The following is a 13,010-nucleotide window of genomic DNA, read 5'->3' on the forward strand; positions in this document are numbered from 1 at the left end:
AAAGTATTAAAGAGGCTGTATCCTAGTAAGACTGTCAAGAACCTCCCAGAGCTTTGAAAGCAAACTCTTCGTCTTCAAATAATCCTGTTATTTATAGACCAAGTCAAGCCAATATCCATATTTACTCTAGTTAGTACCTGAGTTCAGTGTTTGATTATTCTTATCGCCATTGGGCTTAGAGCCTAAAAGACTGTGGTAAGAGTGTTATGCCCTATAAGGTAATAAAAAGGAGGTATATTTTATCTGGGGAACTGACTTATTTATTACTACCAAGGTATTTGGAGAGAAGAGGAAGGGAATTCAAATAAAAGCTTAAAAACAGACTGCGTGAAGATGCTCTTGGAAGATAGAGAATGTGGAAGGTTTGTTTTTATTAATTTACAGTGTTCTCAAAATCAGGCCATCTTATGAGGGGCATGGCCTAAGCATTCAGATCCATGTTAAGGATGACAAAACCCTCCATTCTATCTCAGGATCTCTGAACTCCAGTATTTCCTTTAAAAAGTCACAATTTCCCAAGTAGAATCAGAGAAGAGAACAGAGCTATGAAAATCTTCTAAAACACCAAGTTGAGTGCAATCTAATAAAAGATCCCAGAGGGAAAAACACCCTACATTTAGATTTGGTGCAATTGAACATATGGTTTCTATTCATATTCTCATGTTTTATTTTTATCCTGTCTTTGATAAAGCAGTATCACTGGTTGTGATGGTCACAAAGGCTCTTACTGTACTTTAGGTTGAAGGGGTTGTTAAGTTTATGAAGGGTTGAAATAAAACTCCTTGACAGCTATGGAATGTGTGTGGTAGGTTTTGTTCTGTTTTATTTTGTTTTCCCTGTTGTCTTCATTTGGGTTCTTCCAGATGCAGACCTTGAGAGAAGATTCTAATGCGAGCATAATTTCTTGGGAAAATAAATCCAGGAAACACTTGGGTGAGTGGAGGTGAAATGGGGAAGGGAAAGAGTTCAATGAGGAATGTTATCAAGGGAGTTGGCCTTGTGGGTGACTGGTGCTCAGCTCTGCTGGGGAACTCCGTGAAACATGGTAACATGCACCTCTGAACTGTCCCCAGTGAAAGTCAAGACAACTGGTGAACTTATTCAGCTCACTTCCAGCCACTGGTTCAAGGAGCTTCCAAGGTCATTAAATATCTGACAAGACCACCTTGTCTTACAAAAGGCTCAGTGAGTTCCAGTAGCATGATAGGAGCTCTCCAGGCAGAAAGGATAGGTGTTTGCAGTAAGGAGCTTCACTCTCTAATTAGGACATTGTTTAATGCTGCAATGTTCAAAAACTTTATTCTGAGCCACCCATGTGAGTTACATATGTCATTTAACATTTTCAAGGAGCCACGTTAAGAAGTAAAAAGACATAGGTGAAGATAATCTTAATTACTCTGAATATGAAAATATTCAGATCTTAATCTGAATCTTAATAATCTGTTTAAGATCTTAAACAGATCTTAATACTGTTGCTTTTAAGATATATTAATACCTACTTTGGCCACATCATGCGAAGAGTTGACTCATTGGAAAAGACTTTGATGCTGGGAGGGATTGGGGGCAGGAGGAGAAGGGGATGACAGAGGATGAGATGGCTGGATGGCATCACTGACTCAATGGACTTGAGTCTGAATGAACTCCGGGAGTTGGTGATGGACAGGGAGGCCTGGTGTGCTGTGATTCATGGGGTTGCAAAGAGTCGGACAGGACTGAGCGACTGAACTGAACTGAACTGAACTGAACTTAAGGTATATGCAAGATATCATCATGTCAACCTGTATATAGTATAAAAATTATTGAATCCTTTTTGCCCAAATCTTTGAAGTTTGGTGTACATTTTACCTGTAATGGCACATCTCTCATCTCAGTTCAAATTGGCCACTTTGCAAGGGCTCAATAGTCATATGGGGCTGGTGGCTACTGTATCTGGCCATGCTGGGAGCATGTCAATTGCTCTAAGCAATGCCTCCAATCAATTCCAGCCAGTAAGGAAAGGAATATACTTTCCATAGTGGGTCCAACTGGTGCTTCACTGTCTCTATTAGATTATGTTCCTCTGATTTCTCGAGATAAAAAAGCTGGGAAATACTGCCTCCTGCTTATTCTACAGAATGATTTTTGATTATTGAGATTTTTAAAAATTTTAGCATTTTTAATGTCTTTGCAAATGCATTGCTATTGGTTTTCTTGTTGCTGTTATTTTTAATTTTTATTACAGTTGCTTTACATTGTTACGTTAGTTTCTGCTGTTTATGTTAATAGATCAGTATAGGGTTTTACTAGTGAAAAATAGATCCTTGTTTATCTTGTTTTATAGATCTTTGAAGAATAGCAGTCAGCAGGGCAGGTCAGACTTCCCATTTCCATATTTTCAGTTGAACCCTAGGAGATATTTATTTGAGCTACAAGTGTGAACAAGGCTATGATTTCTCTATTAATTAAGGTTGTTTTATTCATTGGGTGAGATGTGAAAGCATTTAATTATTTAAAGACATGGTGTTTTCAAAGCTTAATTGACTTTTGAGGGTTGAGACACTAAAGAAAAAAAATGTTGACTTGAAGCAGTGGCACTTGCAAAGATCTTACTGCAGTGATGACATATGCAGGAGATTTCTAGAGTTATATTAGGCTATAAAAACTTTCAGTTTTAACTGACTGAGGATAATAGTGTTTTATTACATAATAATTTCTTCTAATGGGTCTGGGTATTTCATGTGGCTGTTGGAATAATTTTAATGTAACTGTGATGGAAAAGAGTAGATTTACTTTTGAAGGGTCTTTAACACTTCAGATTGCGTCAGTTGATTCAATACTTAAGATCTTTTGTTTTCACCAGTTTAATTTTCTGGGCTAGATTGCATCCTAAAACTTAAGCCATTTTGCAGTAGACAAAGGTGGCTATTATGTTCTTTTCTATATATCTTACTTCCTAATATTTAGATGGTTGCAAGCAAATTAGAGGCTTAACTTTATGCTGGCTATTGTAAGCAAAAAGAAACTCCTTGGAAAGACAGTGGGGCTAAGAATTGACAGATATCTTTAGCCTTGGGCTTTGTAAGCAAGAGCTAAGGGTGTACCCGGGGGAGCTTAGGCTGGGTTCCTGAGAAGCAGAGACTGAGTGGGAGGGTTCTTGTGCCAGTGACTTACTGAGGGAATGTTCTCCAGAGAAAGTTGGAAGTTAGCAAGGGAAATGGGATAGGGCAGGAGAAGGATTTAAGCAAAAAGCGAGGGTTCAGGTGAAGCCTAGCAGCAGGCTGATTTCACTGGGCTCCGATGCTTAAATATCATCAGAGAATTGTTCCACCTCAAGACAGAGGGCCAGGTTATTGTGTTCCTGTACCAGTCAGTCAGTGGCGGTGGACTCTCTCTGTTACCAGAGTCAAGTGTGGCTGCTCACCATTCAAAAGCCAATAAATTCATCTCTGGATGTGAGTCCATCAGCTCCCCAGATTGCCAGCTTTTCTGATTAAAGTACCTTTCCTTTCTACTGACATTGCCCACATGACCTGCCTGCAGACTTCCTTAGAGGGGTATTGGGAGTAGAGAACTAATCATTCTTTAATTACTTAATTTTTCATTCTTAGTTCTTTTTATCTAGGAGAAGAAGCAACAGGTTGGGCAAGACACGGTGTGCATTCAGGAGAGCAGACGTCAGAAGTTAGGTGAAATTGCCTAGTGACCTCATTCCTGTAATTCAGTTCTTTTAAGGTTAGAGGGGACAGAAATGGGCAAAAAGCAAAGGGGCAAAAAGAGCTACCTCTGATTGGAGCATAGCCTTCTAGGCAGCAGTGTCCAGGTAAAGGGGACTTCTAGGGCAGTGGGGAACCAGATTTACAGCATTTGCCAATTTCCATAGTGTAAATACTGCCCCCATGACCTCTTTCAAGCTACCAAGGTGAAGTTACTCTGTGTGTATGTGTCTGTGTATGTGTGTGCACGCACTCAGTTAATCAGTTGTGTCCGACTCTTTGTGACTGCATGGACTGTAGCCCACCAGACTCCTCTGTCCATGGAATTTTCCAGGAAAGAATACTGGATTGGGCTGCCTTTTTCTCCTCCAGGGGATCTTCCCAACCCAGGGATTGCATCTCTTGCACTTCTTGCATTGGCAGGTGAGTTCTTTACCATTGTGCCACCTGGGTAGAGCTGGGCTGCGGGGGCAGGTGTGCGCATTAAGCTCTTCGGAGCTAGTATGATCTGGTTCCAGGAAATCACTGTCTTCAGGAATCTCCTGGACCAGGGGTGAGCAGACAGAGGTGGCGTTCCTGTCTGTGGAGTGCAGTTCTTCGGGGAACAGAGCAACCATAAACTGTTACCAGCCAATATTCACAGTACCTGAGGAGAGGTGTCGGAGGAGGCACTGGCACCCCACTCCAGTACTCTTGCCTGGAGAATCCTATGGATGGAGGAGCCTGGTGGGCTGCAGTCCATGGGGTTGCGAAGAGTCAGATACAACTGAGCGACTTCACTTTCACTTTTCACTTTCCTGCGTTGGAGAAGGAAATGGCAACCCACTCCAGTGTTCTTGCCTGGAGACTCCCAGGGACGGGGGAACCTGGTGGGCTGCCGTCTATGGGGTCACACAGAGTCGGACATGACTGAAGTGACTTAGCAGCAGCAGCAGAGGAGAGGTGTCCCTGCCCACGAACGATCTGCGAAACCTCTACCAGAGGCTGACATAATACAGGGAACTGATGAGCATCACATAGCAGGAGGAGAAAGGTCAGCTGGAGCGGGCCAGTTCCTACTGCTTCACCCACCTCTTTAGTTATCCCTAATTGCCGTTGCCTGTGCTTGAATTGCAGCATCCTTGACCAAAATGTAAATTGTTCTGACCTAAGGTACGTGGTTCCTCTGGATGTACCAGGAAAGTATGAGAAAAGATTTAGTCCACTGTGTTTCAGTAGCAGAAGGGAAGCACTGATTTCCTCCAAGACCATTCAAAATTAGGAGAGAGTGGTGCTTCCCCAAAAGGAGGCTAGAAACTTGTTGATGGTAAGTGGGGGCTACATAACATCAATGGTGAAAATTCACCACATGTGGAGTAGAGTTTGACAGAATTATAACAAAAGGACCTAATATTTTTTATTTTTTACTTAAAGCCAATACCTGTTTGCCAACAACTATTTTTTGTTGCTGCATATATTGTGGCAGAAATTGTTGCCTCCTCACTAGCCTTTTTGCCCCAAACTTCCTCCTTAATGGCAGAATCATGCACCATTAAAGAAGCTAAAAAATGCTGGATGTTGACTTTGCCAGCATCCTTTGCACATGAGACATGGGCATATGACCCAGTTATGAACAGTGGGTCTGAGGTACCTCTCTTACAAAGAGAGAGATGTGCATAAAGGGAAACCCCAACACCTTTTATTCCTGTTTTGAATGAAGTTAGGTGAGCACGTGATGTTTGGAGCTGTGGTAAAGAGAGGAAAGCCAAGAAAACCACAGAAAAGCTGGCTTGTAACCCTGATCTTGTACCAAAACTACCTATTTTTGATGTCATAATTACATTAGACTTTAAATTCTTTCATTATAATAATTCTTTCATTATTTTATGTTATTTATTTCACAGTATCCTATGAGGGATGTATTCTTATTTTCATTTCACACATGGGGAATCAGAGGCAAAAATCAGTAAGCACCTTGACTGAGGAATCACCAGAGTTCAGACTTTTCTGTTTGATGTCAGGGACTTAGCTCTTACTCCATTAAAGACTACTTTCTTATCTATTAATAACACTCACCGTGTATCATGTTTTGTGTGTAACAGACCTTGGTCAGTTCTTTTCTGTGCTCTGTCCCTTTATTCCATAGAGTGACACCTGAGTTATCCCAGTAATCAGTCTTGTAGAACTATCTGGCTGAATGTGAGTATCATACCTCTTTAGGAAAAAAAAAGTAGTTCTGAGCAACAACCCATGTATATGAAATTCCACTGGAAGAACCCTAGATGACAGTTTGCATGGCCATTTCCAATTTGGCTCAAATCAGCTCCGATCCAGACAGGAGACAGGTAATTCATGGAGGTGAGTTTCAGGTTTCAGTGAGAAGAGGCTTTGCATGTTCAGTACTTCTCAGAATTCATTGTTAAAATGAGGTACTTGCTGGGAAAACTCTCATGTTAAGAAAAATCCATATTCATTACTCAGTAGAATGGCACACTAGTCAATGATATCAGCCATATGAAACTTCCCTGTACCTGAACACTGGTTCCATAACTAATGCCCTCCCATCATTGATTTTTGCTCTTGGTTAGGTCTCCAGTATTTTGGTCATCTGATATGAACAGATGACTCAATGGAAAAGGCCCTGATGCTGGGAAAGATTGAGGGTAGAAGGAGAAGAGGGCATCAGAGAATGAGACGGCTGGATGGCATCACCAGTGTAATGAATATGAAGTTGGCTAAACTCTAGGAGATGGTGAGGGACATGGAGGCCTGGGGTGCTGCTGTCCATGGGGTCACAAAGAGTCAGACGTGACTGGGCGACTGAACGACAACAGAAGGTCTTCGTTACAGTTAGAGATATTCCCTGTCCTTTTCTTTGGTGGTTCAGATTACATAGGTGGGGACCAGGGCAGCAGTTACTCCCTCTGAACACATGCCCAAATGTGGTATTAAAAAAAAAAAAAAAGACCCTTAAGATAACATATTGGTATTATGGCAGTTGTTAAAAATGAAGACATTAGAGAAGGCATTGCAAAGCGTGTGATTGAAACATCTTTGGTTGGAACTTGAGTCCCACAGAGAAAAGTGTTCAAAGGATGATGAAATTTTTATGTGCTCACGTCCCTACCAGGGAGTAGTTCAGTGCCCCCCTCCCATCCTGCACACCTTTAAATTATGGTGTGGCTCCTTTTTCATCACATCCACTATTTCTGCTTTCAGAAAAGTTACTAAGTACCTAACTTTCCCTCAGTCCTTTTCTGTTTGTGTTACTTGACTCTATGGTGGAACTGCTGAGACAATATTCTGAGGCTTTTGAGATTTAACCTTTGACATTTTCCTTTGTGGCTTTCTGTAGCGTCCTCCATGAATTGTTGATGGATAGAAAAGATCCAGGACTGTGAACATATCTGTTTTCTAGGCATGATACTAGGTTGGACCGTGATGGGTGAACCTAGGAAACTGAGTAGTATCACATCATGAAAGCATCACTTTTCATGACATGATAGCATTAGAAAAAGCAGATGAGTGTGTGTGTGTGTGTGTGTGTGTGTGTGTGTGTGTGAATTACCCTTACTTGATAAAACAAGGGTATAACCCTGTTAATTGATACCTATAATTTTTTAAAAATACTTTTCTGTAAACCTAGATAACATGTAAATTCTTACACTCTTACTCAGCATTATTATTTAAGGTGAATTTTTTTAATAACTTGAAACTACATATTAGAGAGCAGTTTGTTATCTTTATTATTATTGGTCACACTCGGTTTTTGTTGCAGTACACAAGCTTCTCATTGCAGTGGATTCTCTTGTTGCAGAGCACGGGCTCTAGGGCACATGGATTTCCGTAGTGGTAGCACGCAGTGGCACACGGGCACATGTGGCACATGGGCCTAGTTGCCTGCAGCATGTGGAATCTTCCCGGACCAGGGATAGAACACATGACCCCTGAATTAACAGAGGGATTCCTAGCCAGTGGACCACCAGGAAAGTCCCAAGGTGAAATTTAAAGAATATGAGTTTATCATATATTTTCTGGTCCATCATATTTAATATAGACCCACCCTCCACTGATACCTTATACTATATACTTGACTAACACAACCTATCTCTGATTATAATAAATAATACTTTAGGGCTGCCCATAGAATAAAAAATAAACTTTCTTTAGTAAGTATTGCACTTTTATGAGTTATATAATGTAAATGCTGTGTTTAATTCTTTTCCTTTCCATTGTGCTGCTGCTGCTGCTGCTAAGTCGTGTCCGACTCTGTGTGACCCCATAGACGGAAGCCCACCAGGCTCCCCAGACCCTGGGATTCTCCAGGCAAGAGTACTGGAGTGGGGTGCCATTGCCTTCTCCACTTTTCCATTGTAATAGAAGGTTATTGCTGTGCAACACACTATACCTCAAAATTTAGTGATTTAAAGCAACAAGCATTATTTAGCTGATTGATCTGCAGGTCACCCGGGCGGTTGTACAGATTTAGGCTGGTCTTAGTTGTTTTCGGCTGGTTGGCTCACATGAGTGTGATGGCAGGTGGCGATCAGCTTGGGTTTGACTAGTCTAGGATGCTGTCTCCTCGGATGCTGGGATGACTGGGTCCTCTTCCCATTTGTCTCCATGCATCAGAAGGCTAGTTTCAGCGTTTTCTCTGAGAGAGTGAAAGCGACAAATATTTTTGAAACCCAGCCTTAGAAATTTAGGGGTAAGAGCGACCTCCTCCAAGAGGAGTTAGGCCACCACACCTCACCTCCCAGGACTGCTGCTGCCAGTGCCATTGAATAGTCATTGGAAGGACTGATTCTGAAGCTCTAATACTTCAGACAACTAATGCAAAGAGCTGCTGACTCATTGGAAAAGACCCCGATGCTAGGAAGATTGGGGCAGAAGGATAAGGGGAGGACAGAGGATTAGATGGTTGGATGGCATCACTGACTCAATGGACATGAGTGTTTGCAAACTCTAGGAGATAGTGAAGGACAGGGAAGGACATGGACTGCGTGTTGCAGTCCATGGAGTTGCACTGAGTCAGACATGACTGAGTGACTGAACAACAACTTAGAACTGTTCTGGTGTTGCATCTATTAATACCTCATTCACTTGGTCAAAGCAAGTCACATGTCCAAGCCCAGATACAAGGAATGGAAAAACAGACTCCACCTTCTGATGGGAGGAGCTGGAAGGTAACTGTGTAACGGACTTGGATGCAGGGACGGATAGAGACGTGGGAGTCATTTTTGCACTCTGCCTATTCTGATTCCCCATGTTGAATCAGTGAGTAATTCCTATCTGTTTTGCTGTTAAAATAGTAAAATTCAACTCTCTCGCCACCACTAATTCAAGCCACCATCTCACCTGGTGGAGCACTTCCTAATTTTTCTCCTTCCTTCCACTCTTGGCCATTTCTAATCTGTTTTCCACATGGGCATGATGATCTTTTAAAAATATGAATTTTTTTTTCCTTTTTACAGCCTTTTTATTATTGATGGACTTTCAGATTGTTTCTAGTTTTTTAAAGAAGACTCTTTTTTAAGAGTAGTTTTTGGTTCACAATTGTTTCTGGTTGTTTTACTGTAATAAAGAGTGCTACTGTGAAAATTCTTATACACGCCGTTTTGTAAACACATGCAGTAATTTAATTCTTGTCTCTTCTCGGTCTTAAAATCAATCTATACTCATTTTCGTGGCCCAAAATGTTCCACGGTGATCTGACTTCTAACAAGCTACTGCCTGACCTGCCTCTTAGGAAGCCCTGGAGCGTATCAGGCACATTCTATTTCAGAGATTTTGAAATTGCTAGACCCTCTTCCTGGTATATTCCTTCTCCAACTTTTCATGGGATTTATTTCTTCTCATATAACCACATCTCCTGGGTGCTTTCTTAACCACCCATGTCAAGTAGGACTCCCCTGACTAACTACATTGTATTGCTTTGTATACTCCCTTAATACTGTTTGGTTTGTCAGTTTACATGCTTACTGCCTATTTCTTCCACCAAAATGTGTGCTTAAAAGTCAAAGACTATCTGATTATTCACATCATTGTATGTACTAGTTGCTTAATAAATGTTGACATACAGAGAAAACTCTTCCATAAAATTTTTACTGAATAACAAAACTGAGGAATATTTGTAGCCTTTCTTTTAAAATTTTTTTCCATAGTTTCATGGCAGTATACTCAGTGGCACATCATAAATATCAGTTCAGTTTAGTTCAGTTGCTCAGTCATGTCCGACTCTTTGCGACCCCATGAACCACAGCACTCCAGGCCTCCCTGACCATCACCAACACCCGGAGTGCACCCAAACCCATGTCCATCAAGTTGATGAGGCCATCCAACCATCTCATCCTCTGTTGTCCCCTTCTCCTCCTGCCTGCAATCTTTCCCAGCATCAGGGTCTTTTCCCATGAGTCAGCTCTTTGCATCAGGTGGCCAAAGTATTGGAGTTTCAGCTTCAACATCCAGTCAACACTCTTCCAATGAACACCCAGGACTGATCTATAGGATGGACTGGTTGGATCTCCATGCAGTCCAAGGGACTCTCAGGAGTCTTCTCCAACACCACAGTTCAAAAGCATCAATTCTTTGGGACTCAGCTTTCTTTATAGTCCAACTCTCACATCCCTACATGACCACTGGAAAAACCATAGCCTTGACTAGATGGACCTTTGTTGGCAAAGTAATGTCTCTGCTTTTGAATATGCTATCTAGGTTGGTCATAACTTTCCTTCCAAGGAGTAAGCGTCTTTTAATTTCAATGTTGCAATCACCATCTGCAGTGATATTGATCATGACAAATTATCTTTTATTATGGAAATGGAATTGGGGTGGTCCAAAGAATTAGAAGTTTATTCATCTGATACCCCACATATAGAGATGACATTTACAAAAGCCATGTATTAGTGCCTTGCTTAATACAATGCAAGTAAACATTTTCAGAAAGGGGTCTTTACCAGATAAAGGCCTTGATATTCAGAGTCTCATTTTCCAAATGGAGGGGAGAGATCTCTGAAATTGAATTTTATTCATGCTTCAGAGAGAAATGAAATCTCTCCATCATGAAAAAGTGGGTATCAGGTGCTTTTGATTTCCTTTTATCAGTTGCTAATTGAAAGAGATGAGGAGAGGGAAACAAGCTAATGAAGAAGCCAGCCATTTCATAGGCTGTTGTATTGTAGGAAGCTTTGTGATTGTTAATTGGATAATGGCCTTGGGAAATACACTGTGAGAGGGAGAAATGGAGGAGGAAGTCATATATTGTAAAGCTTCTCCCTGGGTGAATAACATCTAAAAGTGTTATGCTAAAATGCTTTGAATCATAAGAATTACATTTTTAACAAGAGACATTTGGCATTTTGAAGATGCTAGATGGCCTTTTTACTTACAGATCCTCTATATATTAGTAATGATTTGTTTCTATACATTAGCAATTGTTTGTCATCTCTTAAAATGAATAGAGAGGCATTGCAATGTACATCTGTAACTTGGGAGGGCTGCCAGATAGCTGCCTCCTTTTTCTACCTAGAAGAATTCCTCCTTTGTGAGTCAACAGAAGCCAGAGAAGTCAGTCTCCCGGACTCTTTTGCAGCCAGGTCAAAGGCATGTGACCTGGACATGGGCCATTAGATAAATAAACCCTAAACTATATGATGTAAGGGATAGAGCAGGAGAGAATCCATTTTATTGGTAGAACTAGTGGCAGTTGGGGCCACAGGACAAGTAGGAACTAGAGCAGATGGTGGTGGCATTGCAAGCTCTGTGTATGTCCTCACTGGGCAGCTCAGGTGGAATTTTAGTCATAGTCCATCTTAGCCTGCTTTGCCTGTCCCTGACTCTTTCTTCAGGCTTCTCAGCAATGCTGATAATGTTGTCTATTATCATTTCAATAGATTATTTTTTTTTTACTTTTTAATAAAGCTGGGTCACTTTTTGTTGCTTACAGATAAGCAACTAGTTCACTCCAATAAAAGATATTAACCACACAAGAGGTTCCTACGGAATATTGCTCTTTACAGCATCAGACTTTGCTTCAGTCACCAGTCATATCCACGACTGGGTATTGTTTCTGCTTTGGCTCCATCTCTTCATTCTTTCTGGAGTTATTTCTCCACTGATCTCCAGTAGCATGTTAGGCACGTATCGACCTGGGGAGTTCATCTTTCAGTGTTCTATCTTTTTGCCTTTTCATACTGTTCATGGGGTTCTCAAGGCAAGAATGCTAAAGTGGTTTGCGAATCCCTTCTCCAGTGGACCACATTTTGTCAGAACTTTCCACCATGACCCATCCATCTTGAGTGCCCCTACATGGCATGGCTCATAGTTTCATTGAGTTAGACAAGGCTGTGGTCCATGTGATCAGATTGGTTAGTTTTCTGTGATTGTGGTTTTCAGTCTGCCTGCCCTCTGATAGAGAAGGATAAGAGGCTTATGGAATTTTCCTGATGGCAGAGACTGACTGAGGGGGAAATTGGATCTTGTTCTGATGGACGAGGCCATGTTCAACAAATCTTTAATCCAATTTTCTGTTGATGGGTAGAGCTGGGTTTCCTCCTTGTAATTTACCTGGGGCCAAACTATAGTGGAGGTAATAAAGATAACGGTGACCTCCTTCAAAAGGTGCATGCATGTACTGCTACGCTCAGTTTCCCTATCCCTGCAGAGGCCACCACTGACCCACACCTCTGCTGGAGACTCCTGGATACTCACGGGTAAGACTGGGTCAGTCTCTTGTGGGATCACTGCTCCTTTATCCTAGGTCCTGGAGTGTATGAGGTTCTGTTTGTGCCCTTCAAGAGTGTTTTTCCCAGTCCTGTGTAAGTTCTGGCAGCTCTGTGATGGGGTTAATGGCGACCTCCTCCTAGAAAGCTTATGCTATACCCAGATCTCCTGCACCCAGAGTCCCTGGCCCTGTAGCAATCCACTGCTGACCCATACCTCCACAGGAGACACTCAAACACAGTTCTGTCTCAGTCTCTGTGGGGTTTCTGGGTCCTGGTGCGCACAAGGTATGTTTGAGCCCTCTGAGCATCTCTGGATGGAATGGGATTTGATTCTAAATGCGAATTCGCCTCTCCTATGGTCTGCTGGGGCTTCTCTGCCCTTGGATGTGGAGTATCTCCTCAAAGTTGCTCCAATGCTATGCAGCCGCCACTCCAGCAAACTAAAATAGACTGGAATGGGTGAATTTAACTCAGATGACCATTATATCTACTACTGTGGGCAAGAATCCCTTAGAAGAAATGAAGTAGCCATCAACAAGAGTCTGAAATGCAGTACTTGGATGCAATCTCAAAAATGAAAGAATAATCTCTATTCATTTCCAAGGCAAACCGTTCA

General features: G+C 41.8%; 1 protein-coding gene across 5 annotated transcripts in view; it reads left to right on the forward strand.

Moving 5' to 3' along the window:
- Positions 1 to 13,010, forward strand: part of PAK5 (p21 (RAC1) activated kinase 5) — a 422,360-nt gene that overhangs the window by 120,813 nt on the left and 288,537 nt on the right. Inside the window, exon 2 of one of the 5 annotated variants that reach the window (XM_086335108.1) lies at positions 864 to 933. The exons of the other annotated variants lie outside the window; for them this stretch is intronic. The gene's annotated coding sequence lies outside the window, so the exon portion shown is untranslated. The remainder of the gene's footprint in view (positions 1 to 863; positions 934 to 13,010) is intronic. 5 annotated transcript variants of the gene reach the window in all.

Source organism: Bos grunniens, chromosome 13, assembly GCF_055505025.1.
Source record: "Bos grunniens cultivar Pamir isolate PY7600 chromosome 13, Bosgru_T2T1.0, whole genome shotgun sequence".
Classification (NCBI taxonomy): domain Eukaryota; kingdom Metazoa; phylum Chordata; class Mammalia; order Artiodactyla; family Bovidae; genus Bos; species Bos grunniens.